The 12,808-nt window shown below is 41.0% G+C and overlaps 1 long non-coding RNA gene across 1 annotated transcript; it reads left to right on the forward strand.

The window, feature by feature from the left end:
• Nucleotides 1–3,241: 3,241 nt before the first annotated feature.
• LOC147332457 (uncharacterized) lies at nt 3,242–7,028 on the forward strand. The gene is made up of 4 exons (XR_015128936.1): nt 3,242–3,356; nt 3,627–3,724; nt 3,877–3,968; nt 6,005–7,028. It is a non-coding gene; the product is annotated as an uncharacterized LOC147332457 (long non-coding RNA).
• The last annotated feature ends 5,780 nt before the right edge of the window (nt 7,029–12,808 follow it).

Consider the following 12,808-nt stretch of genomic DNA (forward strand, 5'->3'; position numbering starts at 1 on the left):
CTGGGCCGCACTATGAATTATGGGACGCTATTTCTTCTTCTTCGGGGTTTAACGGCAGCTGGCATCCTTGTACATGCAGTGCTGCCATCTTCTGTTTCAGTCCGTTATTACACTCTTAAATCCTGCCACTTATTCCTGCGTCTTTTGGGATCTTACAAAGCTTCAAACGACGCGTCGACTATTAAATCAGTCGTCGACGATTTTGATAGTCGACATAATCGTGACTAGTCGACTAATCGTGGCAGCCCTAGTGTAGACCTGAATATGTGTGTAAATGTAAAAGGTCCTACTGGACCCACGGCTTCGGGAGGTGTAACTACAATGATGTGAATACCATTTGCAACAACTTAAGCAGATAGAAAGAATGATACAGAACAACCATAGACTGATTAAAGTGCTGATAATATGCATACATTAATCTTTGCTCAGATTAACATAGATATAAATCAAAGATTATTCTATCAACTGATTCAACAATGATGAATGATTGATCAATGATAGTTCTGATTATAAACTGTCACCATAAGAATACAAAATAAAATATCTCTTGTCCACACCAGAGTTTGGTTGAGAGCACAACCATGGCATTGTGGAGCTTTTTTATTTTTTTATTTTTTTATTAGTAATTTAAACATACAAACAAAATGCACCATATATTACAGATTCAGAGAATAGACATTTCTTACATATTAGCAACTTTCATACATAGTGAAAATAAAGATGGGGTCACATAATTTAACAGATTATTAACTCACTAAATCAAAATCTTCCATAAAGGAAACAAAAAAAGCAGCCTTTTTCTTTTTAACTAAAGTCAAAGATTTAACCAACAGGTTTAAGTCGTTTTTCCAGTAAGCTAGTGTTGGTTTAGTCTTAAAAAAGCGACATTTATGTATGAAATGCTTGCACAAGATTAATAACACATTAACACCATAATTAGCTTTCTTTTCTTTCAAAAACACTCCAAACATTATCATATTTAAGGTAAATGGGGTAATTTGAATCCCACTGGAATAAAGCCAGGTATGAAAATCCAACCAAAATATTTGTATAAAATTGCACAAAAAGAATAGATGGTCCAAATCCTCCTCTTCTGTTTCACAAAATACACAATTACCCGTTTCTATTTTGAATCTATAGGAGTCTATTTGTTGGGTAAATTTTATTCAAGATTTTAAATTGGACTTCTTTCCCTTTAGGAGGGATAGGGAAGGTGATATAATCAGTTCTTATTTTTTCAATTTCTTCCCTTTGGAAATCTTTTAATATGTAATTATGTCTAAGTAAATTTGGAGAATAAAGACTCCTTAATGAAGATCTAAGAAACTTATTATTGCATTTAACATCACAAAATCGAATACCATCTATATATAATTGCCTTAACTTGGGGGAGATGTCAGAATATATTATATCATTTACAACTATGTTTTTAAGTGACAATGGAATGGATTTTATAACCCGATTAAATTTACTTTTAGAACATTGGATATTTGTCAGAGAATTTTTAACTTTTATTGTCATGAAATGTAACTGAGTGACATACTAATAAGTGTTTATATTTCATGCTTATGCAAATGTCTTTCTATCATAAACTCTCTGAACAGTGGCTCACCACTGTTCAGGAAATCACAAGAGATGTGTGCAAATATAATCATCTTTGCAAGCGTACAAAGCATTAACCAAAATAAGTTGTGAAAACCAGCTGTTATTGTTAGATTAAGTTCCAGGAACTGCATGTTCTCCCCCCACGAGTGAAGAGCGTGCAGCTAAAGTTCCTGTTTTATCTTTGCTTTGCCATGTGACATCACTATACTGAGTGAATAAATAAAGATGCAAGCCAAGTGTGGGGGTGTGAGTCTTTTCAAGCTCTCACCCGTGCACGTTAACTGTTGAACTGTCTGAGTGTCATTTCTTCACCTAAGTGTTTGATAACTGTTCACCCTTGACATTTAATTGGTCCTTCGAACCCAAACCCCCTCATCAAGTCCCGACGTCGTGATAAACCTGCGTTGAAGCCTGTGCACAGCTCCTTTCCCGGAAAGGATAAAGTCCAGGGACGTGAATTCGGGTCCTGGCCAGCATCTTATACAGGTCCACGACAGTGGGGGTTGATGACGGACGTCAGACCGGCGACAATCCACTGAGGTGAATATTTTACACTCAACACACCTTGCGAAAAAAACGACTGAGGCAACCTGTGGTCTGTACATAAAATATACAGGTTAAGTAACATTCTCGTCTGCAAAAGGACTCGTAGAAATTTACGTGGCCACACCTGTTAGTAACATTCTCATCTGAAACAGGACTCGTAGAGGTTACTGGCTCGCCTGAAAGAGGGCTCGGAGCAATGTAGGAAGACACAGAGCTGCCCAGAATAATACTCATTACGCGTATGAACTGTTGTTTTACTGTTTTGTTGGTGGAGTAAGTTGATTTCAGAAATCAAAAACAATATTAATATTAATATTAAACTTTTGGCAAAAATCTTGATGTCCTAGAACATGTCCTTCCTCATCTACAAAATGGGTAATTGCCCAAACACCTTAAATAAATCAGCAGTCTAATGTAATGCAAATCAGTTTAACAAATGCAATAGTTACCACCTTCTTCTAATTCAGGAGAATAATGCAAACTAAAACTACATAATAATTCACAATCTTTAATTAGGGGTAACATGGCATAAAATAATATTATAATCTCACACTTAGTACCATGCAACCCAACATACTACACAAATACACGGCAACGCCTTGAAGTCATTCTGTTGTTGCCAAAGAACTGATTAGAAAGATGTTTGACGAGCTTAATCTATGTGTTAGGCAGTAGTTTGTGTAGGAGTCATATGAGTTGTTCCTTTTTTGATTAAGTGGGTTGGTTTAAATGCACTCACTGTATTGGTACACGGGTGTGGGGTGTGACTCATGGGTGTGTTAGGTGATAAATATGGTTGCACTCACCTGTTCACGGCACCTGATGTTGATGAGCAGAAAGGTAGGGTGAACATGAGGCGAAACCTTCTGTTGACTGCAGCTTGAGCGCAGCTTGAATCATTTTGATGCATTTTTTGACTGTAACTTGATGGTTTATGTTATGCACTAAGTTATGCAATAGGCCAATGTTGAAATTTGGCATAGTAAATGGTGCAGTTATTTGTGCAGTCTGTGCATTTGTTTAATGGTTTGAGCCCGTGTGCCGATTTGTATAGTGGACAGTTGTATGTGGAATAAAAGTAGCAAATAGTACAGAGGTGTATCTCATGTGTTTACTGTTGCGCGTCATCTGTGTCCTCATGTTTAGCCTGCCGCGGCCGTTGGTTGGAGGAGCCGCAATAGTTTGGAAAGGAAGGAAGCAGTAAGGTCAGTTTCCATTCTGGGTTTTCAGCATTAATAAAGAAACCTGTAACAAGGTGAGTAATGTTTGAGGTCCAAAATAAATCAACACAGAGAAATTTGTTACAGTGCTTTTCTACTCTACCTGAACATTCAAAGCGCTCTATACAGGTTGCCTCATTCACACCTGTTCATAGAAGCCCTTTTTCTGTGCTTTCTATCTAACATTCACACACATTCATACTCTGATGAATGCATCAGAGAGTGACTTGGGGTTAATGTCTTGCCCAAAGACAGTTAGCATGCAGTCTGGAGCAGCCAGGGATCGACCCAAAAACCATCTGATTAGTAGATGACCTGCTCCACCTCCTGAGCCACAGCCACCCCTTTTAGAGGTAAAGAATCAACTAGAAAGTATAGACAGTATTTTTTTGAGGTGATTTGATTTAAAAAATAATTTTTGCTTCTAATTACATAATTAAGGTGTAATTACATCTTCTAACAAATTGATACATAAACGTATCATTTATCTACTAAAAATACATAGGAGCTGGCGTCATGTTGTGGAAGCTGCCATCTTGCCCCACCATTATACACTGGCTGAGATAGGCATCGCTGCTCCGCCTTTTCATGTTTTATGTAAGTGGATTTATACATTACTTTGAATTTAAAGATGTCAAATAGCTCTTTCACACTACATATGACCATTTCACATTTGTACATGTATATGTTGTTTTTCTTCTTATGGAAATAAATCCAAGCCCATTATGTATTCATGATTTGAATCCTGGGTTGTGCGAAATCCCAGAAATACACCTTAGACAAAGTGAATCTGTGAACTAAGGAGTAGGTCTGTTAGGTTATGTTGTGGTGATCCTCGGGTTGGGGGATGGGTGTTCATACTGGAGTGCAAAATTAAAACCGATGGAAGATGGACAATAAAAATTCAAAGCCATCAGGCCCTCAGTTTAGAAAAAAGAGAAAACAAGAGGAGGAGAAACGAGCAAAAGATACAGGTAAGCAGATGTGTCATTGGATAATGGCAGGTCATCCTGAAACAATCAGAATCAGAATACTTTATTAAGTATTCTGATTCTGGAAATTATGTGGGTTACAGTTGCTCCAAGAAGAAATGGTAAAAATAGTAACAGTAACAGACTAAACTCCAAACAATACCTTATTTGACAGATTTCACACATTTAAGAAATATCACTAATATATACAGATCACTCAATTATAAATATCAAGGATTAACAGAGGTGATTATAAATAAATATCAAGAAAATTAGTGAGAATATTCCAGAAAAGAGCGTGTGTTCAGCACAATATTAATTAGTCATTGTCAATTCTTTATTTGTCCTGTTCTCATTGTATGGCGAATTATGATGGCTGTTTGGTAGTCGTTTGCATAGTATGCATACTCTCTCTCTCTTCATGTATGTGTGTGTTTCTCTGGTGAAATTCAGTATGGTTCCAACAAGTTTTATGTTAATGTACAATCCATAATGTGTGTGTGTGTGTAGGTGGGGTGCCAAACAGGCTAGGACCGCCACTGAATACACTATATCGCTTAACTCTGCTACGCCTATGTTTGACCTCAAAAGGTCCAAAGTAGTCTATTCCCACATTTGTGAATGGTGGTTTGTCAGGCATCAGCCGATCTTGTGGCAAGTTTGCCATTCTTTGTTCACCAGGTTTTGCATATGTCCTTCTACATGTTACACACTTTGACAGGATCTTTCTTATTGCTGAATTTGCCTATGGAATCTAGAATCTTTCTCTCAGCCTGGATAATGTGTAATTCCTTCCTCCATGACCTGTTTCTTGGTGAATGTGTCTCAGAATCAAAGTAGAAACATGAGAATCACTGGATGCTTAACGTCAGCAGGTAGTGCAGACTCGTGCAACCTACCGCCAACCCTTAAAATTCCATCCTGGACAAAAGGATCCAGCTTCGCAATGTGACTGCTCCTTTTAAGCTTGTCACCTTTAGGAAGACTTGCAAGTTCTTCTGCAAAGCCTTGATTTTGACAAAACTCAATCTCAGTTTCTGCTATTGCAACATCTGAAGTAGTGAGCGAAGATCCCTTAATACATGATTTGAACTGCTGCATTTGACCTACAACCTTTTCAGCTTTCCTTTTGCAGCTTTCACAGCCACTTGCTTGTGACATAAGAAGCTTCCAATGTGCGCTTAACCTGCGAAGCAGCTGCTTGAACATGATTATCCAGGAAGATGCCTTTTTTACACGGCACCAGTCTGAGTAGTGATCAGTTTGTTTAGTGGGTTTTCATGCATTTCTGTAACATCCACACTCATTGCCTCTTTGACATCATTTTTTTGGTATTTCTTTCATGTCCGGTGGAATTGGTCAATTCTTTTTAAATCTTTTGTCAAAAACTCTGGCCCAGCAATCCAGTTTGGACACTTCATAACTGTGTCTGTGTTTATTCCTCTTGAAGCGTGGTCAGCAGGGTTTAATTCAGAGTTTACATACATCCACTGACTTGGTTTTGTGTTGTCTCTAATAAGTGACACTATTTTCTACAAATGTCTTAAATCTGATGTTCTCACGGAAGATGTACTTTAAAACAGTGGTACTGTCAGACCAAAACACAGATTCCTATTTGTGGCATTTGCAGATCCTTTCTCATGAGATTGTAAATTTTTACAGCAACTGCAGCTGCTGTCAACTCGAGACGTGGAATTGTTATTTGCTTCAGAGGAGACAATCTGGACTTGCCAGTGATGAATGAGGAGTGAGTTTCTCTTTTCTGGTTTGTGATACGGAGGTAAGTAACGACTCCATGACCTCTCGCACTGGCATCAGCGAAGTGGTGTAATTGTGCAGATATGACCACTCCAAATCCAGCAGGTTTCAAACACCTGTTGATGGCAAAGCCATGAAGTTTAGGAAGCTCTGAATGCCAAACCTGTGACCTTAGAGCCAGTTCAGCTGGGATTTCCTCATCCCATGAGATCTTCCTGCCACATAGCGCTCGCGGAAAGATTTTTGCTGGTAGAATGACAGGAGACAGAACGCCCAATGGGTCATATATTACACTTACAAATGAGAGGATGCCTCGCCTTGTCTTTGGCATAGGTTTGTCATTTATGCTGATCTTGAATATGTAGCACTTGCGTGGAGTTATATAAAGTACCAATGGATAATTACCAAGGTAATAAGTAATTTGAGCTAGTATCAGAAGACTGAGAACGACTCTTAGAGCTCTGGTACACGAATGGCAGAGAAACTAGACAAACACAGTTGTGTGGCTTTAAAAGTACTTTAATGATGTTAAGCCTTGTAAAAGAAATTTGTAAACAACACAGTATCACAACAGGTTTTAACAGAATGTCAAGTATAAAAGTTTCCCCCAAAGTAAAAAAAAATAGAATAAAATAAAATTGTGCACAAGTAAAAGAATTAGTCTTTTTTTTTAAGTCCAAATGGTACCGGTGGGGCCCATGACAAACGGGTGTATGACAATAGAATTCGTCCGACAAGGAGTGTGTGTGATTGTCTGTCCTACCGTACTACTTGTACAGTAGAGGATTGTAGTCCATCAGTGTGCAAATGAGTGTGCGTGTATATGCATATCATCTCCTAGGATCTTGGGTTGGCTCGCCATCCAGTGAACACTGGAACACTCTGGGTTCTGGAATCGCTGACCTGGTCTTTGGATTCGTCCCATATAAAAACCTGACCTATAAACAATGGCCAAATATACACTCAACAAAAATATAAACGCAACACCTTTGTTACTGCTCCCATTCCCCATGGGATGGACGTAGAGACCTAAAATTCATTCCAGATACACAATATAACCATCCCTCCCAAACAGTGGTCACAAATCAGTCCAAATGTGTGGTAGTGGGCACATCTGCTATATTGAGATAATCCATCCCACCTCACAGGTGTGCCACATCAGGATGCTGATCTGACATCATGAGTAGTGCACAGGTGTACCTCAGACTGCCCACAACAAAAGGCCACCCTGGAATGTGCAGTTTTTTGCGCTATTGGGGGTCTGGGGACCCAGAACCGGTCAGTATCTGGTGTGACCACCATTTGCCTCATGCAGTGCAACACATCGTCGCATGGAGTCTATCAGATTGTCAATTGTGGCCTGTGGAATGTTGGTCCACTCCACTTCAATGGCTGTGCGAGGTTGTTGGATATTCGTGGGAACTGGTACACGCTGTCGTATACGCCGGTCAAGCACATCCCGAACATGCTCAATGGGTGACATGTCCGGTGAGTATGCTGGCCATGCAAGAACTGGGACATTTTCAGCTGCCATCTGCCCTGAACAATGTGAACCATGATTCATCCGTGAAGCGCACACCTCTCCAACGTGCCAGACGCCATCGAATGTGAGCATTTGCCCACACAAGTCTGTTACGGCGACGAGCTGGAGTCAGGTCAAGACCCCGATGAGGACGACGGGCATGCAGTTGAGCGTCCCTGAGACGGTTTCTGACAGTTTGTGCAGAAATTGTTTGGTTGTGCAAACCAATTGTTCCAGCAGCTGTCTGGGTGGCTGGTCTCAGACGATCTTGGAGGTGAACCTGCTGGATGTGGAGGTCCTGGGCTGGTGTGGTTACACGAGGTCTGCGGTTGTGAGGCCGGTTGGATGTGCTGCCATATTCTCTGAAACGCCTGTGGAGACGGCTTATGGTTGAGAAATGAACATTCAATGCACGGGCGACAGATCTGGTTGACATTCCTGCTGTCAGCATGCCAATTGCACGCTCCCTCATTGCTTGTGGTATCTGTGGCATTTTGCTGTGAGACAAAACTGCACATTCCAGGGTGGCCTTTTGTTGTCTGTCTGAGGTACACCTGTGCACTACTCATGATGTCAGATCAGCATCCTGATGTGGCACACCTGTGAGGTGGGATGGATTATCTCAATATAGCAGATGTGCCCACTACCACACATTTGGACTGATTTGTGACCACTGTTTGGGAGGGATGGTTATATTGTGTATCTGGAATGAATTTTAGGTCTCTACATCCATCCCATGGGGAATGGGAGCAAAAACAAAAGTGTTGCGTTTATATTTTTGTTCAGTGTATGTCCAAATGCTCAGCCTCATGATGTCAATGTTGAAGTGAGTCCAACTAATGCAATGTTTTTAGAAGATGGTCATAATAGTGGTACAGAAGTAACTGACAGTGTGACCCAGAATACCAGCTCTACTGCTGTTTCCCAACATGATATAGAACTACAAAAAATACTCTTCATTTACAAAGAGCTCTCTAAGAAAATTAAGCAGTACATGTCTACATCAGGTCCGCAACTTACCTCTCAGACACCATCACAGGCTCATTGTAGAAGCACACCACACAATGACCGCTTAGTTGAAACTTACGCACCCATGAGACATGACAAGGTGGTGTCCCTAAGAGACTTGTCTTACCTCCATCGTAGGGAGTTTAAGATTCACGGGGGCCAGATTGGAGACCAGGGATCAGACATCAGTTATAACAGCATCTGCCGCCAGATTGAAGAGGGTCTCAAAGAACAGTTTCATGATGCAGAGATTGTGAGGGCTGTCATGAGAGTTATAAAACCTGGTAATTTCAAAGACATGCTAATGAACAAGGATGAACTGACAGTAGAGGAGCTTAAAGACATCCTCCATTCACACCTTGGTGAGCAAAACAACACAGACATTTTCCAGGAACTCATCTGCACCAAACAAAGTGACAGCGAGACACCACAACAGTTCCTGTATTGAGTCATAGGTCTCAAACAAAAGATCTTGCTCACCTCAAAGCATACCAACTCAGATGTAAAGTATTCAGCCAGTACACTTCAGGATGTATTTCTTCATACTGTGTATCAAGGACTGGGCCACAAACATAGTGACATTCGTAGAGAGCTAAAGCCACTCCTTGCAGATGCCAATGTCACAGATGAGGCTATCCTTAAACAAATGAAGAAGGTAATGAGTGATGAAAGTGAAAGACACCGTCGTCTGGGATCAGTCACCCGTCAGAAAAATATCAATGTGCACAGTACATAAGTTGAGATTAACGGCACGCAGTGTCCTGTATTGAAAGAGGAAAATGCAGGAAAAAGACCTAAGGTGGATATGATCCAGCAGCTGTCAGAGAAAGTTGAAAAACTTGCAAGCATTGTTGAACAAATGACACAGTCACTGCAAACAACAGCCGAACAAAGCAGCCAGTACAGGAAAACCAAAACCAATCACCACAGAGAAAGAAAATATGGCTGTGAAAAGTGCATAGAACAAGATCGTCCTGACTGTCCTCACTGTTTTCACTGTGGTGAGGAAGGCCACCGCGCAGTTGGCTGCATGAAGAAAACAATACGTCAGGGAAACGGGAGCCGGTCCCTGTCACGGGACAAACAGTGACCGTGTCCCACGCTCCGTCCCAATCTGACATATGCTGACATACGCTGAGACCAAAGATAATGTAATGCCAACCCAGAGACAGAATAACCAAGAAAATAAATCTGCTATACTTCTTGTGGTTTCACCCTACAGTAAAAGTGAAAAATTAGCCAAACTAATTGGAAGAAAAGCTCTCACCCAGTGCCATCTAAATGGTTTAGCAGTTAGTGCTTTGTTAGACACGGGAGCTCAAGTGAGCATGATTGACCAGTACCAGTGAGACTGTTGCTGTAAGTTTGGCAAAATGTGACGCTGAGACCAAAGATAATGTAATGCCAACCCAGAGACAGAATAACCAAGAAAATAAATCTGCTATACTTCTTGTGGTTTCACCCTACAGTAAAAGTGAAAAATTAGCCAAACTAATTGGAAGAAAAGCTCTCACCCAGTGCCATCTAAATGGTTTAGCAGTTAGTGCTTTGTTAGACACGGGAGCTCAAGTGAGCATGATTGACAGAGAGTGGAAAAATAAATACCTAGCAGATACACCTGTAAGGTCACTTGATAAAATCATTGATAATGAAGAAGCGTTAAAGGTCCATGCTGTGAATGGTGACACTCTCCCATTTGATGGCTGGGTGCCAATCACGGTTAATTTGAGAGGGAATGAAGAACCTAATATGTCAATAACTGTGCCTTTTCTTGTAAGCATTTTTTGTTTTGGAGAGGCTGCTGCTGGGTTTCAATGTGCTGGAGGAGCTGGTGCAGGAACAACCAGGACGGTTCATGACAACTCTCATCACCCTGCTTTGCAATGCCATGTCAGTACCAGCAGAAAAGGCAGAGCTCCTGGTAAACCTCATCAAGGCTGATGAAGCTCCTGCACAATGTGGACGTCTGCGGTATGGCAAGGAATGACACCCTCATTACAGCGGGCCAGGTGATTTGGGTTAAGTTTCCAGTCTCAACTGCCATAAACCTGTCTGAATCTGTTTTCCTCTTTGAGCCCGATGATAACAGCACACAGATTGCTGAGCTAGATGTCTGTGAAGGACTGCTTGAAGTGCAAAACACCAAGAGGCCCTTTGTAGAGATACCTGTGGGCAACAACACAAAACATAACATCACACTACCAAGGAAAACAGCCCTTGGCAGTATTCATTGTGTTGAGAAGGTGATTACAATGGACTCACTAGGAGAATCTAAGCCCACAGTGACAGCCAATAGTGCCAACTCAACATCTACTCACACCGACTTACCTCTATGGCAGCCTCCTGTCGACATCAGCCATCTTAATGAGGAACAACAGGCAAAAGTTAACAAAAAGTTAAATTTGGTCCTTCGTGGTCTACGTGGGCCGGGTCCTTCGTAGACCGAGAAGGCCGGAAGTGCGAGGCTGTGAAATAGGACGGTCAAGCCTTCAGATTTGCGTCACCGCTGTGTCGGTGGAGTTTAATAAAGTCAGCCGTCTGCTCCTTGCTATCTAAAATATAACAGGACACTGGCGTAAATTCTCGACCGTCTCACACTTCTGTTTAATCAGTTTTTTGTTTGACGTTTATTCAGCTGTGTGAAAATCCTGGAGGAACCCACCCGATGGATTAATAAATTTTTTTAATCTAATAATCTAATAACTTTGATCTCAGCCAAACCGATTTACTCCGGAACAAATAAAACACCGAAAAAAGGCAAACAATTACATTTTTATGTTATCCGAGTGACTTATATATCATGTTTAACCTGAGTAGCGAAAGAGCGGGGGTCTGAAAACGACGAAGCCGGGAGTCCGCTGCTCTCGCCGGCTGGAGTGTCCATTGAACCCCCCGGCTTGCTATCGAGCTGGTGGGTAACAGACGTCTCCGAAAACGTTGGCACACTTTTGCAAATATACGATGTCTTGATAAACCAAGCAGATATTTGTAATTTACACAGCTACTTTCTCGCCTGAAAATATGTTAAAAGTTTATTTTGTGACCCAGAAAGATTAATAAGACTAATTTTAAAACCTAGTAGCGGCCGCCATTGTTGGCAGCTGAAATTTGGCTGGGCCGCGCTATGATTTCTGGATATGGAGGGCCACGAAGGACACACCCGACCCATCCTTCAAATTCAGGGAAATGAAGGACGCATTTGTCGGCCGCATTTGAAGGAGTCTACGAATTGGGACAGCCTTCGTCGCCTGGCTGTGACGTAATCGGCTTTCAAATGTGGCCTCCGGAGGATGCAGCCGACGTTTTGGGACACAGACAGCATCGTCAGAAGAAAAGTTGATAAAATAAATAAAAAATTTTGTATTGTTCGATACATATGAGTACCGAACCGAAAGCACTGTATCGAAGAGTTCAATATCGATTTTTAATGGCAGTGTTTCCTCGTATGATTTGTTTGGTAATTCAGGTTTTCATTGTTTAAAGTACAGCAGGGCGTTATGACCAAAAATATTTATCACGATATACATTTGAAAATTTGTGATAACGATATAACTGACGATACCATTGACACTAGACAAAATACTTTACAACTCCACAACTTTATTAGTGGAAAAAAAAACCCATCAATGTATTTTCACTTAAACAAGCAGCTGTTTTTCTTTTATGTGCATTCAAGTTATATAAAAATTTAACAGTGCAAATGCAAATTCTTTGCTGACAGTTTAACCAAAAGGCATTTCCAGTGGAAATTGGCTGACATATCATCAGCATAACCATGTATAATATCCACAAAACTTAAAAAGAGGTTATACACAAACAATACGGTAATATTATGTTGAAGCACAGTTCGTATCACTCCGCGAGGCTCCTGCCTACGGTAGCCGTAATGCTCCGACAATCCATCAAGGGGTGCGGCTTCAAAGCTTAGCAAAGTCATACTGAAACATTTGACAGATTTTCGAGTGCCGTCTAACACATAAAATCCTTTCGAGGTCAGTAAACACAACCAGAATTCATACATAAGGCACACGGGATTATAAGGGGCACTGTCGATTTTCAGAAAAATCAAAGGATTGATTTTAAGTGTGCCGTATTTTCCAAACAACACGGTAATAACGGCGGCCCGCTAGCATGCTCTACCAAAAATAGTGCTTCGTCGTGTATCTGACGGACGAAAG

The sequence above is a fragment of the Aulonocara sp. 'chitande type north' Nkhata Bay genome, linkage group LG4 (genome assembly GCF_057382095.1).
Source record: "Aulonocara sp. 'chitande type north' Nkhata Bay isolate Kocher_YH1m ecotype deep benthic linkage group LG4, A_spYH_male_GT1.1, whole genome shotgun sequence".
NCBI lineage: Eukaryota > Metazoa > Chordata > Actinopteri > Cichliformes > Cichlidae > Aulonocara > Aulonocara sp. 'chitande type north' Nkhata Bay.